This window comes from Heliconius melpomene, chromosome 9 (assembly GCF_056956725.1).
Source record: "Heliconius melpomene rosina isolate 202511_hmr_F chromosome 9, ASM5695672v1, whole genome shotgun sequence".
Taxonomy (NCBI): Eukaryota; Metazoa; Arthropoda; class Insecta; order Lepidoptera; family Nymphalidae; genus Heliconius; species Heliconius melpomene.
The window spans coordinates 3,306,255-3,325,177 of record NC_140397.1 but is presented as its reverse complement, the minus strand read 5'-3'; the positions used below and the strand labels follow the sequence as shown (position 1 = coordinate 3,325,177).

Below are 18,923 nucleotides of genomic sequence, written 5' to 3'. Positions count from 1 at the left end.
TTAGGACGGTAATCAGATCATGTACCTGAAATTTTTTCGAAGTGTTATTCGTGTTTTTTTATGCTTTTAGTGCTTCATTTTTTTAATTATAAATAACTAGCGGCCCGCTCGCGGTTTCACCCGCGTGATCTATGTTATTATTAATTTCTGTCACCATGACTACGTCCTAGTGACGTCTATGCAAAATTTGAGACTCCTAGCATTTGTAGTAACGAAGTTTCATACAAACTTTCGACCCCAAAAACAACCTCTTAGAAGTCGAATATTGCAAATTCCCGTCTTAGCGAGCACCTACGTCCTATAAGTAACTCCTATGCAAAATTTGAGATTCCTAGCACATGTAGTTTCTGAGATATCGTGATGAGTGAGTGACCTTTCGATTTTATATATATAGACTAGTGGGCCCGGACGCGGCTACGCCCGCGAAAATATAAGCCTAAATCATTAAAATAAGTTAAAAAATAATAATAAGTGGAGATTTATTATTAGAAAAAATATCTGAGTAACCGAAATGAACAAACCAAAGAAGTAAAAGTAACTAAAGGAAATTCTTAATATTAGAAAAAAAAACCTAAAGTTTGCTGTGCGCGCGTACTAAACATTTTTCTATATTAAATAATTATTAATTTTTGCGAACAATATTAAATAAAATCTCAAATGATTAAAATTACGATATTTTAAGGGTATAACATCGGTATAGATAACCGAACTGAGATAAATTAATTATAAGCAGCAAATAATTACATAAAAAATAATAGTAATTCGAAAATCTATAAAAATTTACAAAATCATCAAAGTCTGCCCGTTCGCGTCGGTCATACTGATATTATGCCGCCCGAAGGCTAGGTCATTTGGAATCAGTCACATCTTAATTATTTATTAGAATGTTATACAGTAAATTATAATTTCCATCTAAATGAAATGCTAAAAGTGACTATTATATTTATTTTCATAAGGATGAATATCAAATTATAGAAATCATCTAATTTTTGTTAATGATTTGTATAAAGAGATTTGTATAAAGAGATTTGTATAAATCTATATCGGCGCGCACCATGTATGCATTAAGCAAACTCACTGTGGGTGACGTTTTCTTAAATCAGCAAACTTTGCAAGCTGTTGCTTAGCAACGCGTAGCGACGATTGTTATTAACATGGCGGAATAAATTCCTTGTCAAATTAATTATTTTAATATATTGGTATATAACGAAAATATTACAAATATGAGAAAAAAAAAGTATCCTATGTTCATCCCGGGACCCTCAAGTATCTCTATGTGAGTATTTTATCACAATTAAATTAGCGGTTTGGCCCTGATTGCGGAAAAGACAGACAGACAGACAGAGTTACTTTCGAATTTATAATATAGGTATGGATGAATAAAAAAATATTTGTAAAAGTTGAAATGTAGTTAATTATTTTTCTCTTTATTATTTGTTTCTTTTCTAGCTTCACCATCTAGTGTTAAGATACATTCCGCCCAATAAAAATAGAAATTGAATTTCTTAGAATAATAGGAAGTCCTTAAGTGCTAAACTTGATTTAAAGCGACCAATAAGACTCGTGGGCGTGGATGTTATTCAATTCTAAACGTTACCAATTTATTTACACCCACTTTTAAAATATTTGCGTATGGTCTCGTTTTTATAATTTAATCAAAAATAATAGAAACAAGGGATACTTTATTACTTGAAAGATTACGTAGTTTTTATATAAGCTTAAATAAATAATTCTAAGACTAAACAAATTAGAAAGAAAATTTATTTCTAGTAAATGCCTGTCTCATTCATAAGGAATGAAATGTAGGTTACTTTAAAATGAAAAATAAACTAAAATGAGAATTTACACACTATTTACATGTGCATAAATAAGATATTTATAATATACAGAACAACAGAGGCCAGTCGTGGCGCAGCGGCACAAGTTCAATTCCCACTCGAAAAAAAATTGTAAAAAATTTGAAAAGTTTCGAAAAGTGGGAAACGGAAGTTTCGTAATGGGATTGGAGTACCTTAACACTAGGTTCCTAGATCACTACTATGTACGGGATACAGCGTGAAGCAAATAAAGATAATTTTGTCATTATTTGTTTTAAAATATTGTCTAACATTTATGAAATATAAACAATCATAGGTATGTATAGAGTAGAGACATTGTCTAACGATTCCATATGGAAAGCGTGTATAATGCGATCTTATCTGCCGTAGGGCTTGTTAACGTAACACTTTTTACTTTTTACGCTTCTTCTTTAAGATGTACTAAATACATTACAAAGGAAGTTCTGAAGCGTTTTGTTTACCAGTATATGCGAGTAAAAGAAAAAGGTAAAAAAAGTAAAAGAACGCAGCTAGTTTACAGATTTATTTTTGAAGTGTTTTTGAGAATATTCGAAGGATTTTTATGCGGTTTTCACTAATAGACTATAGGAAGGTTTAGGTATATGTATAGTTCATTCATTTTAAAATATAATCCAAGCGGTCGAAACCGCAAACAAATCTAATATTCTAATAATAAATTTGTCATTTATTTAAATTTATAAATGATAAGAGATTTGCAATGCTTATGTCCTACCTAAAAAATATTTGATGATATACTGCATCATTGTATAAAACTCGAGCCTTATTAAGATAAATCTCACTTACAATTGTTATAATTATTACGGTAAAACTAATGAAATAAGGCAAGCCTTTGAACAACTTACATAATACTACCTACCTATATGTCACATAAACAATATTCTTACTTTCTATTCTCTCTTTCTCCTTCGTTTATCGAAAGGACAATTGAAAACAGTAATAGAAGTTCTTTTGTGTTTATACTCTATACAATTGGTGAACTTTCGATTTTGCTCAGCTTGATTAATTATACTTCTCCCCAAAATGGCATGTGAATGGAAGTGAAATATACGTATGTTTGTCTGTTTATACTATTCTACGATAGTTTAGTTTGTGTAAGGTCAAAATCTATGATATTGTATATTTTTTATTGTAGCAGGGTTTGCAGAAACCTGGAAATCTAGCGTTAAAGCACTCCGTTACCATTAAAACACTTCTGATCACCACTTTCCGTCAAATTCTCGAAGCGTTTCGTCTTGACTGGCGTACCTCAACGAAAGAACTTGTTTAGTATTTGTAAATTATTTCTCTTATTATTTTAAATGGCGTATTTTACGATTTTAATTATTAATTTACCTTGCTCTAGTGCTATTTATTTTTAGGAAGGAAAGGAAGGAAAGGAAAGAAATACCGTTAGGAAGGAAAGGAATACTGTTAGGAGTTAGGAATGTCAATGAAAAACGCGGTCTCTTCATCAATATCATCATTAACTAACCCACTCCAAAATCAGTGCAAATATTTTCCCAGGTGAATATAAAATCGATCGATCACTATAAACGTGTACTCATTTATCTAAGCTATGTCTCAAGGTGGTTTAACATAAAAGCAATTCACTGTAGGTAGGTACATGGTACATGGAGACACTTGTCCCAAATAATTTGAACCGATTAGCATAACATGGTCTTGGTCTTTGGAAGTATTGCGATTGTTTAAAGGTTGGAGGGTTCTATCAAGTTGGAGTCATATTTGTTTCGAAATATTTCTAAATAAGATGATGATGATGATGATTATGCTTCCAGCAGTTCCAGATATTACCATTCTTTCAATTATTACAATTTTATCGTATGAACTTACCTATGGTATACTCGTATCGTTACTAGTGATACATTGGTTTATGTTATCTAAATATTTAATTTGCATTAGATAATAACTTTTAATACAATTAAAAATAGCTTAACCTATAATGAGGTTTCGCAAGGAGATAGATAATCTTACAGGATGTTATGAGATATCTGATAATAAGTAAAAGATTATTTTTATCTTATATACGTAGAATTAAATTAAGGAATGCAATGGAAACGGAGAGATACCTTTGCCCACAATAGGACAGTACAGGCTAGAGTAAAAAATATAGAATTAATTGTTTTACTTTAACATGTATAAACGAACATTAATTGCCTGTAAGGTGTCTTATAATATGTAGAAAATGTACAGATGTAAAATGCACCTTTCATTCTTTTAAAAGAAAACATAATAAAATATTTCGTACACCTGCAACGTTCTTCATCTATGGACTTGAACCAATAACCTAGAATTCGAAAAACTGTTGATTAGTACTTACTGCTACTTTTTTCATATGTATAGTACAAGCTAGGTATAAATAAGTAAAGGCGGCTAATAAAATATTTTTATGCTTATTTATGAATAACGCATACCGCAGATGCTCCCCAGTAATTAACAGCAGCTGCCAATTGCATCTATTCTATATTTGGTACGGTATGGAGTATACGTACACGCGCCAAGAATGGCTCAAAAGGTGTATTTGACATACTTTCAAGGTATGTCTTCTATTTTTTTTTACATAATGTCAAATGCTAAAATATGTTAATGTCGATCATTAAAAATACAGTTAGTTATATTCATTTAAGAAAGAATTTTGTTAAATGTCAATTGTATGTGCATACATACATACATACATAGCTCCACGCTGTGTCCCGTTTATAACAGGGTAGACAAAGGGAACCTTTAGTTAAGACACTCCGTTTCCGAATTTCCGTCAATAATAAATGAATTTAAGAATCTATCTTCATTTACTTAATGTCAAATATATATATTGTCCACAAAAACTACTAGATATTTCATTTAATACATGAACATGCATGCAATGTATGGAATTTTACTGGCTAAGGTAATTCCAACTTTACTATAGTCAACCGTCTATTACCCTCGTGAGGAGTTTAACGGTGTTGAACGTCACGATGCGGCTATTCGATGCAGCTCGAATAGCTTTTGTTTTGTATGATCATGTATGATTTCTGATACATTTGTGTATTTTAATGTTTGATATAGATTTAGAATATTTATTGCAGAGGCAGCTTCAATATTGGTTCGATAAATGTAAACGTATAGCTATTAGATATGAAATCATTGTGCATAAGCTTATTATATTTATCTGAGGCCAGTCGAGGCATAGGAGCGTAATCGTGTAACTGTAAATGCCATAGGTTGTGGGGTTCGATCCCCAGTCGAGGATATTAAATATTTTCATTTCTTCGCTCTGGCCGTTCAACATGCAATGTCTCCAGAATTCGGTGGAAAATGGAGAAAGGAGTGTCTTAACTAGGTTCCTTTTTCTATATGCGTGATACAGCTTAAAGCTAAAAAAAACTTATTTGTCTCATTTTCAAGTGTAAAAATGTAGTCTTATAAAGCTAACTTCACGGGCGACACATATTCATTATTAATGACATCAATCATTATTAAGTGCTCCTGTGGGATGTTTTCTAGATGGTCGTTAAGATGTAAATGCATGTTTTACACGCACATCTCCTCGAGTTGCCGAGGAATAATTATAGGAATACTGTCCTTCTCTACATTCCTTGTGTCCCTTCAAGCTATAAAACCGACCGAGAGATAATAGGTTTAGATTTCATAGAAATGAATAGAGATAAAAAATACAAGAAAATTGATGAATTATTCCCAAACATCTATAGAGTAAAAAAAGTAAAGTAAACTATATTTATATTAGATACGTTTATGTTAGCAGTTCTTTTTCTCACGATGTGTCTACTATAGATCGGTTTTACATATTTTTTCTAATAGCCTCCATTCAAAGCCGTTTTCCCCCAGGAATATAAAATTTCACACAAATCTTTTATTGCTCGTTTCAATATAGACGTATGGCCATTCTAGCTTAACGTTTCCCATGGCTGAGAATCCAGTCTCGGCGGCAATAGACTGTATTACATGCACTCCTTAATTATACTTGTTCTACGACCGCAGCTTACTGAACCTGTAGTGGGGAAGGGAGAATAGTGGAAAATTTTATATCAATAGATATTTTAATATTAAATAGGTTGAGGCCAATTGTGGCGCAGGGCAAAATTGTGTGATTGTAAACATGAAGGGTTGTGGGTTCGATTTCTATTCGAGGAAATGAAATATGTATTGAATATTTTCATTTCTTAGTAATATGTCTAATTATGTGTAATATCTCTAAATATGCTGTCATTAAAAGTAGTCATTAGCTTTCTTGATAGAGTCGTATATTTTTAGAAATATAAATTCATAGTTCAATAATACGCTTAAATATCTTATTTCTACAGGCTATTTGAGAACAATTCCAGTTGTAAAATTAAATATTTAACCTAGGTGATGTCTTAAATTGTAGCGCAGCAGTTAAGACTTAGCACGCGATGTCTATGCGAAATACACGCGGCAATATAACTGACTGAGGTCAGTCGTGGTGCAGTAGCACAAGTGTTTGATTGTAATGCGACTAATTGTCGGTTCAATACCTACTGGAGGATTGGAAATGTTTATATGGAGGCAAGGCGCGGTGTTGAGTTTTGTCACTCAACAGGCAATGCCTCCAGAATGCGGTGGAAAATGGGGAACGGAGTATCGATAACACAAAGTTCTCTCTGTCTAACCTGGTGAAAAAATATAACTGACTTACTCGGTGGTCTTGTGAAGTAATACCATATAGAACTATGTTCTCAACAGTCAAAATAAAGAAAAATGTGAAATGGTTCCAGGAAATGGTTGTCAGAAGTAAATGATGAGAATGCCTCCTTGAAACATATAGAGTAGTCTATGTTTTTTGTGAGTATGAATGTTTTTTAAATTTTAAACTATGGAAAACCGCACAAAAAGCTAGTGTTATTTTATACGCCATTTTATGATTTTTATTGATAAATTACATATATGTTGTATATAATATTACGTATGGAAAGTTGAGGTTGACCATTCATTCACAACTTCTATGGATTTTTATTGAGGCGTCTAGGTCACAGATTACAACACTCGCTTTGCCTATTGGGCACGTTTAAAATTATATTTAAGTATATTATTTGAATTTATAATGTTATTGATATATTTGGAATTTCATTTTTAATAATTATATGATAAATATTTTATAATTTTACATAATTTTCTCACTTCACGTGCATGTTTAAAAAGAGACTCAAAATGGTACTTAAGATTTGTATAGATTAAAATATTATTTAGACTAGTAATAAAAAATCACATTCTTTTAAAATTAATCTTCAATGAATTTGGTTTTAATACGATTCGTCTGTTGCGGTCAATATCAGCTGGATCCATCACTCGTCCGATTAAACCTGCGTAATGATTGCATACATGCACGACTGCCATTTCTTGAGAGCCTTGCCCAGGTGACTTGTCCATGTATGTAACAGTGAGCTTATTCGAAACTTAGTTACCCTACCAACTATAATATACCCCACGTCGCGATCGAGTCGCGTTAGAGCGGCGTTGTTTTTAATTTGTTAGCGTAAAGTTTGAAGTCCAAGCCGTTCAGTTAGATGCGTCACATAATAGCGCTCCGAGGTGCCTCAGTTTGCTCGCGCTGCCCGCGCAGCTCACTCGTGGGTTCAACTTCGCGTTATTTTATTATTAAAAAAAAAAACGACTTTTCGAAAACAAATTTGGAACTATATAGACCGGTAATGTCGGTTTAACTGTCGTTTTTTAAACGGCATGTGCCTCTGGAGATGTTCATAATTCGCTTTGCGAATAATTACTTGGTGACATTACTTCGGTCTGTTAAGTTATTGTCTTAACAGTGTCCGAGGAAACGTGTGTAACTCTTCCTGCGCTGTGGAATTTGCAGGTTGTGTGATCTTTTTGTGAAGTGGTATGTGCCTTATGGTTTAGTGGTAGTGGTGTTGTTCAGATTTGATGGTACTGATCGTACGAAACGAAGTTCTATTTGTGATCTTTATATTATCGATGATCAAGGACTTTATATATGGTGAGAATTGTTGTTTCTTTTTAAGTTATGCAAAGTTATTCCAATAGATTTAAATTATGTTTCTGTTCTTAAGTACAGCGCTTGAGAATTTAAATAAAAAATAAAGGTTATCGCGTAGGTATCGTTTGACTGTTTCAATGACATCAAGCACGTTTTTAAAGTGCATAAGCATTCAAAGAGTGATTGAGCGAAACAAGTCCTCAGAGAATAATTCTTTACAACAATTATATAAAAAAGAGTGAGAAAACATAGATAAGCTCTAGCTTAAAAGTTTTAAACAAACATATAAACTGATACCGTAAGAAAGTTCTGTTAGTTTTATAGCAATCTAATTAGTGTACGACCAAATAGAATTATACATTTTATTATTAAATTAATGAACATTAAAAGAATGATTCGACAATATTCAACGTAATGGAGAGTGGAGAGTAGGTCAACGCGTTTATTAATTGCGAATCGACGCCTGCGAGTTGTACCGGCATTGTGTGCGAAATGATCGAAACTGGAACTTGTGATTTCCGTTCACTTTTAAAACTACACCACATTTATCTCTACTATGAAGGCTGTGTAAAAAAGACTAAAGACATTAAATAAATATTTGTCGTTTCATTAAGTTGTTTCTGTTGTGCTTAATTTTTTATTAGCTAGGTGTGGTGGTTCGATTCCCACTCGAGTAAATAAAGATTCCATTTAATATTTGATGTTTTCATTTTCCTCGCTTGCTAAAGTGGGAACGGAAGTGTCTTAATGAGAATGGAGTGTCTTAACACTAGAATACTATAAAATATTTTTATTTTCCTTCTGAAAATAAAAAAAAAATGTGAAAGCTATTTTATTATAATCTCTATTTGTTTTTATCGGCGTACTTTCATATATTAGTTACACACGATCGATTAAGATATCATAAGGTAAACACCGCGCTAATGCTGTGACATATATATTTTTTAAGTAATCTCATTATCTTTCATGTAAAAAAAATCAATACTATGATTTGTGAAGGAAGATTTGGTAGTTGGTGTGGTAGTGGTCGAGTTTGGATGAAGTTTTTTGATGAAGAAGTGGTTTATTATTTCGCTTTATTATTAGTTCGGTATAAATCTTAATGTAACTTAAGATATTTAATACAGAGTAGCCCTATTGTTTAACAAAACTTTTAACTTAGTTTCACGCCGTATCCCTAGAACGGTAGTCAGAGAGAACGGAATACTTCTAAAGTTTTCCTTTACTTGTTTCGCAAAAATTTGATAAGCTTTTTTTATTATTTTACAAGTATAGAATACTAAAATATTTTTCTTTAATTTCAATGAAAATTTGATTAGAGTTTTATAGAATTTTATGAAAATGATTATACTTTTAAATAAAAATTTTAACCATTACATTTGCAAAGTTTAATTAGTGAAACGCTTGTTTTGTTAAATTATTAAAAGTAATTTTTATATTTCACACAAAATACTCTATGTACTAAATATGCGAAAATATTAAAATATTAAACATTTTATTTCCTCGAGTGGGGATCGATCCCCACAACCAGTCGCGTTTATAGTCACAACTCAAAATCCACATTAACAAACAGGTCCAAAACTTTACTAGATAATAAATATCTTTTCCTTTTACCTCTCGCACTTGGATTTAGTTATTTGTATCCACACCCTGACCTTTTGTCACGAAGTCTGTAAAACATTGCGATCTTTGATATTAGATATAGCCGCAACTTTCCTCCGTTTGAAAATGACATTATTGAGAACACTTTTACTTATTTAAAATATATTTTAGCTTTATTTAGAATATTAATAAATATGTTTTATATTTTGTATTTTAAAGGTTTATTTTGTATCTTATTGTTTTTGAGCAGGCATTTTATTATCCTCTTTGATAAAATGCTTAAATAACGTAGTCGTGTCATTTATATACACTACAAAATTTATGAAGTAAATAGGATCGTTACAATATTTATTATTTTTCCATACATTTTCTTTCTTGTCCTTTTTAAAATAACATAATATCTTACACATCTTTATATAAGAAAGGGGAAGTTATCGTTAAGGCTATTCCGCTTATTTTAAATAATATATTTGTAAATAAAGAAAACCTAACTCTAAATTCATTTGGTAATAATTGAACAAATCTTAATACGTCTCTGATTATTTAATTAATTATATTAAGTAAAACTATGTAATGTACATGTGGATATTTCATTTAATTTTTTCATTTGTCCATTCATACATACGAGCCGTCGATTTATTTATTAAGCTATAATCAATATTTAATCATTTACAAGCTCATATTATCGTATGGCAACAGTGTTTGTACTATAGAAGAAAGTTGAACGTACCCCTTTCAGTGTATCCGATACTAAATAACAGTTGGCACCAGTTTAATGTTCATAGAGCTTAATAAATTTCATATCGAGATTTGTTGCTGATGTTAAAACCTAACTCGAGTTTTCTCTTAAACAAATATAGGTAAATGTAAAGTGAAAATTATAATAAATACGAATGTTTACTTTCGTAATCTGGACATCCACTAAGAAGGGATTTTGAAAAATTTTAACCCTTAAGGGGTGAAATAGGGGTTGTAAGTTTGTATGGAAAAAAATTAAATCGGCACCGATTTTTATAAAATTTGAAATTTAGGTTTTTAAAAGTATTTAATTGAACACGTGTTTCATCGTTTTCTAGAATTCTTCCCCTAAGGGTACAAATAAGGGGTTGACAGTTTGTATGGAAAAATCTTTAAATTGCCACCGATTTTCATAAAATTTGAAATGTAGACTTTAAAAATATTTCATTGAACATCTGTTTCATGATATATTAGAATTCATCCCTAAGGATCCAAATAAGCAGGCGAAGCTGCGCGTGTCCGCTAGTTTAGTATATATTTAAATTTATGTATAGTTATATATTTCTTATAATATATACAGTTGTTATAGTTCTAAAAACTATCCTTGAATTTAAATAAGTTATAAACATTACCACCATAAATTTAGTTATTACGGACAGTTAGTTGGCTTTATGTTGGGAGTTAATTCCGGCTTTTAATTAGAAATCCACAATTATTGTCGTAGTCGCGGGGCTATGACTATAATATCCATTTCCATAAATTATAGCTGATGCAGAAGAAAATATTCTCCCATGACACACTTGATGCAGCTATGTAGGTTGTGTTGAATGTGAAACTGTCACAGCATAGTTTATGTTGTACATGTTTCGTAAACTCAAATAAATGTAGGTTCCCTAAGAATGTCGTGAAATAAATCAACACAAAAATGCAGTTATTGCTTTTAATAATTGCATTTCCAATTTAAACAAGATTATATCTATCTTATCTTTTAGGTGTTTTATAGTTATTATTGAGTAACTATTTTATGGTAAAACTAGTGGACCCGAACGCGGCTACGCCCGCTTGCACTATATGAATATTTATTAAATATATTTATGAAATTATTTTCAGTTTTTAATAGAGAGATGCGTTAAGCAAGCTCATTTTGGGTGACATTTTCTAAAAACAAACTTTGCAAATCGTTGCTTAGCAACGGTCGCTTAGCGACGGTTGTTATTAACATGGCAGAATAAATTGCATGTCAAATTAATAAGTGTTTTAATATATTGGTATATATCGATAATATTACAAATATGAGAAAAAAAAGTATCCTATGTTCATCCCGAGACCCTCAAGTATCTCTATATGAGTATTTTATCACAATTAAATTAGCGGTTTGGCCCTGATTGTGTAAAAGACAGACAGACAGAGTTACTTTCGAATTTATAATATAGGTGGATTACGGGTTAAATAAATGAACTAATCTGACGGCGCGATCTGGTTTACTAGATTTGTCGAACGTTTCGTAGAGCGCGACGAAATATTTCCATACTAATTGCTTTATTAACTCTTAACTTGCGTAATGCAGGATGCCGCGTGTAACAAAAGTAACTTCCACTTCCCTGAACGTCTCTGTTTAAATTTATTTTTGCCGCGACCTTGATATCTTTTATGTCTACAAATTTAATCTTTAGTACTTACGTCTCATTGTTTAGTTTTACAACCAGCCAAGAATTTTATCGTCTTATCACGATTTTTAATCTACTTTTAATTTTTTTGCTATTTATGCTTATTAAAGTCAGTCGTCAAGCGCCAGTATGAGAGTTGGTCGACGTTTGAATTAATTAAATTAATTTGGTGTGAATTGAATTAGATTTTATATTTTTATTACTGGCAATAATTATATAGAGAGTCGTTGGGTAGGAACAAGCGTGTGTCTGTATCGTGGCGGTTGTGGGTTGTGGTATTTTCATTTCTTCGCTCTGATGCTAAATTAAAGAGCGGCGTTGAGTTCCACAACTCAACACGCATTGCCTCAAAAATTCAACGGAAAGGTTCCGTCTGCCTACCCTACTCTATACGGAATAATTTTGTTGTTTATGAATTTTTGCAACTTGTTTACATTTTTTTTTATATCATAAGGAATAAATTCCTTTAATATTAATTGGGCTACATTGTTTTCGACCATTTATAACTTTTATGAGTCACAGCAAATCATTAAAATCAACGGCACACGCAACGCCGCCTTTCCGTCGCGTCGTCGGCCAAAAGTTCAATAGTCTGGTCCCTTTTCCGGTACATGGGCGCGCGCTCTCCGTGACGGGAGCGATGATAGGTGCAACTTTTGTATGTAATACAAAACTGCTTGCATTGCTATTTGTTATTGTGGCTTTTCTACACTTTGCCAATATGGAACATGAAATATAAGCTATGTCGAGATCTCGTTAATCAATACATATTATGTACTCTATACTTATAATAAAATCGTAATAGATCGGTGACTGCGCATGGAAGATATATTAGGAAAAATATTAATGGTGTCGTTTAATAACGTAATAGGACCAAGAACAATGACCTTTACATTTTTCAAAATCAGCTTCACGCTGTATCCCGCACACAGAGGGAACCTAGTGTTAAAACACTCAGTTGCTCACTTTCTGCCGAATTCTGGAGGCATTGCGTGTTGAGTGGCAGAACTCAACGCCACGCTTTGCCTCGACACCAGAGCGAAGAAATGAAAATATAAATGTAAATAAATATTTCCCTTCCTCGAGTGAGGATCGAACCCACAACCGTCGCATTACAGTCACACTCTTGTGCCGCTGCGCCACGATGGCCTTCAAATTTTTCTGCACAATTTTCAAGCAGACAAAGCCGCGAGTGGGTCGTTAGTATACGAATATAGTCTATCATATATGTATCTACTTTAACTTTAATTATGTGTTTAAAGTATATTTGCATAATAATAGTATACAAGTATTAAAGTTATTTCAAACAAATAGATGCCTACTTATAAGCATACTTTATTGCCATAGTAATGTAATAAGACGCATCAACATCGCCATATAAGTAGTTCAGCGGACGTCCGTTTGTGGGTTGCGATAACTATAAACTGATTCATCAGTGTGTATGCATGCATCTTTATATATATTGATGTATCCGGCTTTTCATTTCATTCATAAAACTTTTATAAAATTCACGACTTCCTTATTGTATTTGTAAAAATGGGAACCTAAAATTTTAATGACCTGGCTGCAAAAATACCGTTTAGTATGTTGGGGCTGAGAAAAATCATGTCATTTTACTTTGTTTTTGTTCTTTAATAATTAATTAATAAGATTTATTTATTCCGGCTATTGTTATTTTTCTGTATAGAAAGGCTTCCTTACTTTAAAAAATATTTAATATCTTTAAGATTTACAATTGTAACTGTAAAACACAGAGATATCAATTTATGTTCATTACAATTTTATTATAAAGCAGCGAATAAAATATGTAATAACGATAATAGTAAATTATACGCTTGCAATAGTATCTAATAGTTAAGATAAGTTGAGTCTGTAATTATTCTCATTCCTTTTGTAAAATGAAATTAAGTGTGGTGTATTTTATGGCATTTGTTAAATGTAAAAGCCTTACTTTAATTGAAAATTTTTTTACAGCTTCACGCATAGCAGGCTAGGCAGTGCTAAGACACTCCGCTAAAATTAAAATTAAAATATTTCATTTTTTCGAACGGGAATCGAACTCACAACCTGTAGCGTTTACAGTCCCACGCTTGTACCCCTGCACCGCGACTGGCGTCAGTTACTCAAGATAATATCAGGGTCAATAAAGATGGAGAACTCTCCATCGTGACTTATGGGTGCTCGAGCGAGTATTGTTGGGCGACGTAATTTCCTTAACCCTTATCTTCACAAAATTTTTTTTTTTAAGAAAAGCAAAAAATATGCAAACTGGTAGCTTCTTTGGGCTATAAAAAACATAAAAAAATTAAATAAAAAAATCATAATATGAAAATTTCGGAAAAACACGATGTATACTATACTATACATTGCTACACGTACAGGGATTATACCATTTTTAAGAATGTATATTATACTATACATTGCGACGCTTAGGGAGGGTGGAAATGTTACTGGTAGCTTTTAAAATATACTGAAAGATTATTGTAAATAACATGATTTTAAATAAAAACAACTATATTGATGGGAGTAAAAATGTTTAATTAAAAAAATCATTCTTAAACAATTTTTTGTTACAAAATAATAATTCAGAGATCCTATTGCTTGCGGTGGTACTCCAAAAAACACCTTCGATTCTTCACACAACAAAGGTGAACCTTACATTTTATGCACATGGTACGTGCCTGGCCAGCAGTACAGCTTTGCAGTACTTGCACATTAGATATCCGGTTATTTGCGGCCAATGGTAATATTTGTCATAGCCAATATCATCGCATGATCGTTAAGATACCGGTTTTGTATTTTTGCTTGGCGGGAAATCGCGTAAATTTTTCACTGAAATGTTTCGACTTAATAGTCGTATGTAAAGCTAAAACTATTTTACTTCCGACACCCATAGTCTTTTCTTCTTCTTCAGTAATAATGCCCGTAAAAGTGTTATCTCTTGTGTAGAGCAAGAAGTCATACATGATGTCACACACCGGCTCTGATTTAGTTCTTGAAACTCCATTTACAAGGCTTTTTTGGTTTATATTAACGTCGATTTTCTTCTTTCTTCATTCTTTCTTGTAATGAATGAAAGAATGAGATGTAACAGGCGATTCGGTGGTATCGGCATAAATATTAGCTGCATGCGTTCCTATCTCATAATCAGAAATTTGTAGGAGGTTTCACCTTTCGAAATTTGAATTTATCGATGGCTGTGGAAAACTTTCTGTTGATCCAATCATTCCAGCTTCATCACTGTTACTAGCTCCGTCACTTGTGTCAGAGTCTGCATTCTCTTCAGGCACTAAGGAGAAAATGCGCCTAGCTCTATCACCCATAGAGTCTAAAACCAAAGCAAAAGATACATGCAAAAAACTAACACCAAAGATAAGCCAAACCATATTGTGTTATAAATAGGTAAATAATTAATGTAATATTATTTGTCCCTTTATATAGTTAGGTAGTCATGCAGTAATAATAATAGTAGTATTTTTTATGGGAATCAAACCCAAAACTTGGTGTGTAAGCTTTCTAGAACCACTATATGAAGGCGGCAGTACAACTGTCTTGTACATTATAATAAAATTGGTTTAGTATATAAGAAAGACATACTTGAAATTTACATTTTATAGTAAAGTTCCAAAAAATATTGATCCTGTGAAGTTGGCAATGTATATTATTCTATACACCACCTACGAAAGGTAAACGACTGCAACTGCGGCAATGTATAGTATAATATACGTTATTAAAAAACACGAAAAAAACATACTAATTCATATAGCGACATCAGCATATATATAAAAATGTGTAAGAACATACATTTAGGCATGTGTATTTTATAATAAACATACATATTTAGGAGTACAAACATAAAAATAAAATAAAACTTACCTTAGAGAAATCTGAGCAGCGCGTCTTGACGGTTATTTTTGACAATTTTTTTAAAACTATCATAGATAAACTACTATTTTTATTTTTGAAGTATAAATAAATGTATAGAAATGTCATATGTTTAATAAAACTAAGTTAAAATGTATTTTATAGCGATCGTATATTTTTATAAAGTTGTATGTATAGTATACTATGCAAAATGAAGATAAGGGTTAAGAGGTAATTACTTACAGCTTCCTAGTAATTACTCGTAAGACCCAGGTGAAGTTTATATGTAAGATTGCAGGGCACTGAGTTACATCGTAAGAAACATTGTCTTGTATATTTAAAATGTTTTTAGCACTTTTGATAATTTTTATTCTAGTTTCAAACTACATATCAAGTCTGCAGTAATTTCTAGTATACTATATTTGTTTTTTTTTTTATTTTAATGGAGAGGTCCTACAATTTGCCCCTGTACTAAAAATATTTTTAATATAATTATTTGCCTTAATGGAATTTAAACCCACAACTAATCAAAAATCAAAATGTATCAAAAATATCAATATCTAATATGCAATATACATATAGTTCATTATTAACCGAATGAATGAATGGATGATAAATAACGTTCACTCGTGCTAACGTCAAATTCCATTATGCAACAGATAATAACAGTGTACGCGTAATTGGAGTCTATTATCTTAAGTTCCATTCATCATAGGTGTGTGGTTAAAAATGTATGTATATATATTATATAGCTTAATTTGAGGTTAATAAATTAAAACAATTGCCTCACAAAATTACATAATTAAATGTTACGAATAGACTACTCTTACATTAATTATTATGGTGTAAAATGGATGGACTTATTTTCTAATTCCATTGCTTTTTGCTTTATAATTTATTTTTTTAGGGTTCCGTTCCTCGAAGGGAAAAAACGGAACTCTTATAGGATCACTTTGCTGTCTACGTGTTCGTTTGTCTGTCAAGTCCCTTTTTCTCAGGAAAGCGTGGAGATATTAAGCTGAAATTTATATAAAATACTCAAGTCTACTGTCCTTTGGAGCTTTAACAAAATCAAACTTCTAAGCCCGAAAACTAAAATTTGTCAATTTTTTTAATATATATTTCCCGTTGATCTACAATCCTGAAATTGGTACGGAAGCCTCGATTGACGAGTCCCTCTCGCACTTAATCGGTTTTTTTTAACTAATTACTAACAGTAAAAACTATTGCCTACTATTTTTCTATTAAAGTATTCTATATCAAAGATTGTGTGCGGCTTTGAAATTTGATAAATGTGTATCAGATTGTCACAACGTGCCAGGAATAGGACCACATTATATCCAATACGGAAACGACATTCTAAATAACAATATGTTATTTTATTTAATTTATAATGTATTTATTTTTATCTTCGTAAGATTATGTTTCAGTAATTAATTATTTTTATATGACAAAAAAAAACAAAAAAACAAAATACTCTTTATTGTACTATAGAAAAGACACATATACATGTATTTAAAACATAGAACAGTACAATTGGCGGCCTTATCGCTAAGAGAGCGATCTCTTCCAGGCAACCTTTGGGTAGAAAAGAGAATACATTGTCTGAAAAGGGAAGGGGTGTACAGAGCTGATATCTAGTTTTACACACACATACATAAATACATAAATACAGACATACATACATACATACATACATACATACATACATACATGCATACATACATACATACATACATACATACATACACACATACATAAATATATAAATAAATACATAATACTTTGGTTATAAAATAATTTCTTTTTTTTTTTTTGAACACAGAAACAAGAACATGAAATAAATACAAAAAATACTATCGAAACCTAGGTACTTATAGCGTTAAATAATAATCTTTCAGCCTCTTTTTAAATGTTTGTATAGTCAAATGACATTTGTTTATATATGATATATGACATTTATTTTAAAAGTTAAATTACATATAAATCTACTTTTATTTTTATTAGACAGTCTTAATGGGAAAAATGACGAGATTTATTGTAAATGCTGCGTTTTTTTAGATACGTAGTTAAACTAAAAAATATAAAATCATAAACAATAATTTTTAATGGTTGCTTCTTTAAATGGAATTGTTTGACCATATATTATAACTGTAAATCTCATTTAGGTGCTCGCACATTTGCATATTAGCATTTATTCGAATTAAATGAAGTTTTTTGGCTACCTGTATTTTAAAGAAACGAATATTTGCATTTATTCAGTTTTAAAGGTTTCAACCAATCCATTGTACTAATCTAGGCATCTGAAATATAACAAACGACGCCATAGTTTTACTTTTTAATACCGTTTAAATCTATTTATTTTAATTCCCAAAAAAAACTACTGCTGAACTTGATACAATAGCTTAGGTAATATAAGAAACAAGTCATTTGGTATCATTATTATCAATATTATAATAAATAACAGTCAGTAAATACATTTTCATATTTAAAGTAAAAAACTATCTTTCACACCGTAATTGCTGTTTGTTGACAAACACGTTTATTGAAGTGATGTGAAAACATGGACGGGTCCAACTTCTAACGACTTCGACCGGTTAATCTTTTCAAAGTGTGAAACGTCTAATTGATATTATTGCTTTGGAGATTCATTCTTGTTATTGGTTAAGCGGCAGTTCTTGTCTGTATTCATTTTTTTTTACTGTTAGCAAATTTCCAAGTTATATATGATTTTTTTTATATTCTCTCTTCTTTTCTCTCTTTTTCTATCTTCTCTTTTTATTTAGTAAGGATAGGAGATGTAATCTATTAACGCATTAGTCTGTTTCTATTCTGGTGATAATTTTATAGTTTAGTTTAAGCTTAATTTTATAGAAACGAAGCTATGTTATGTTAACTTCATACTGTATTCCTAGCGGGGTAGTCAGACAGAATGGGCGGATATAAGGTATTTTTGTTATATCAGTAAGTTGCCCATAACTTATACTTATTAAAAATATGTTCGACAACCCTATAGGTAAAGCCAGTAAGTCTTAGTTAGTTGATATTTTATACTAAAAGTATGTGGAAAATATCAAAATATTCGAGTCTCAGATTGCCAACAATTAAGCGCTGAAATCATAAGAATCGGTAACTGTATGTTTGTATGACGTTATAATAAACTACAATGAGATTAAAAATATATTAAAAAATAACGTTATATAACATTTTCCTCTATATTTT

General features: G+C 31.3%; 1 protein-coding gene across 4 annotated transcripts in view; it reads left to right on the top strand.

Moving 5' to 3' along the window:
- klar (klarsicht) overlaps positions 1-18,923 on the top strand; it is a 207,107-nt gene that overhangs the window by 33,205 nt on the left and 154,979 nt on the right. Inside the window, exon 1 of one of the 4 annotated variants that reach the window (XM_085189848.1) lies at positions 7,419-7,830. The exons of the other annotated variants lie outside the window; for them this stretch is intronic. The gene's annotated coding sequence lies outside the window, so the exon portion shown is untranslated. Of the gene's footprint in view, positions 1-7,418; positions 7,831-18,923 lie in introns of those variants that run through there. 4 annotated transcript variants of the gene reach the window in all.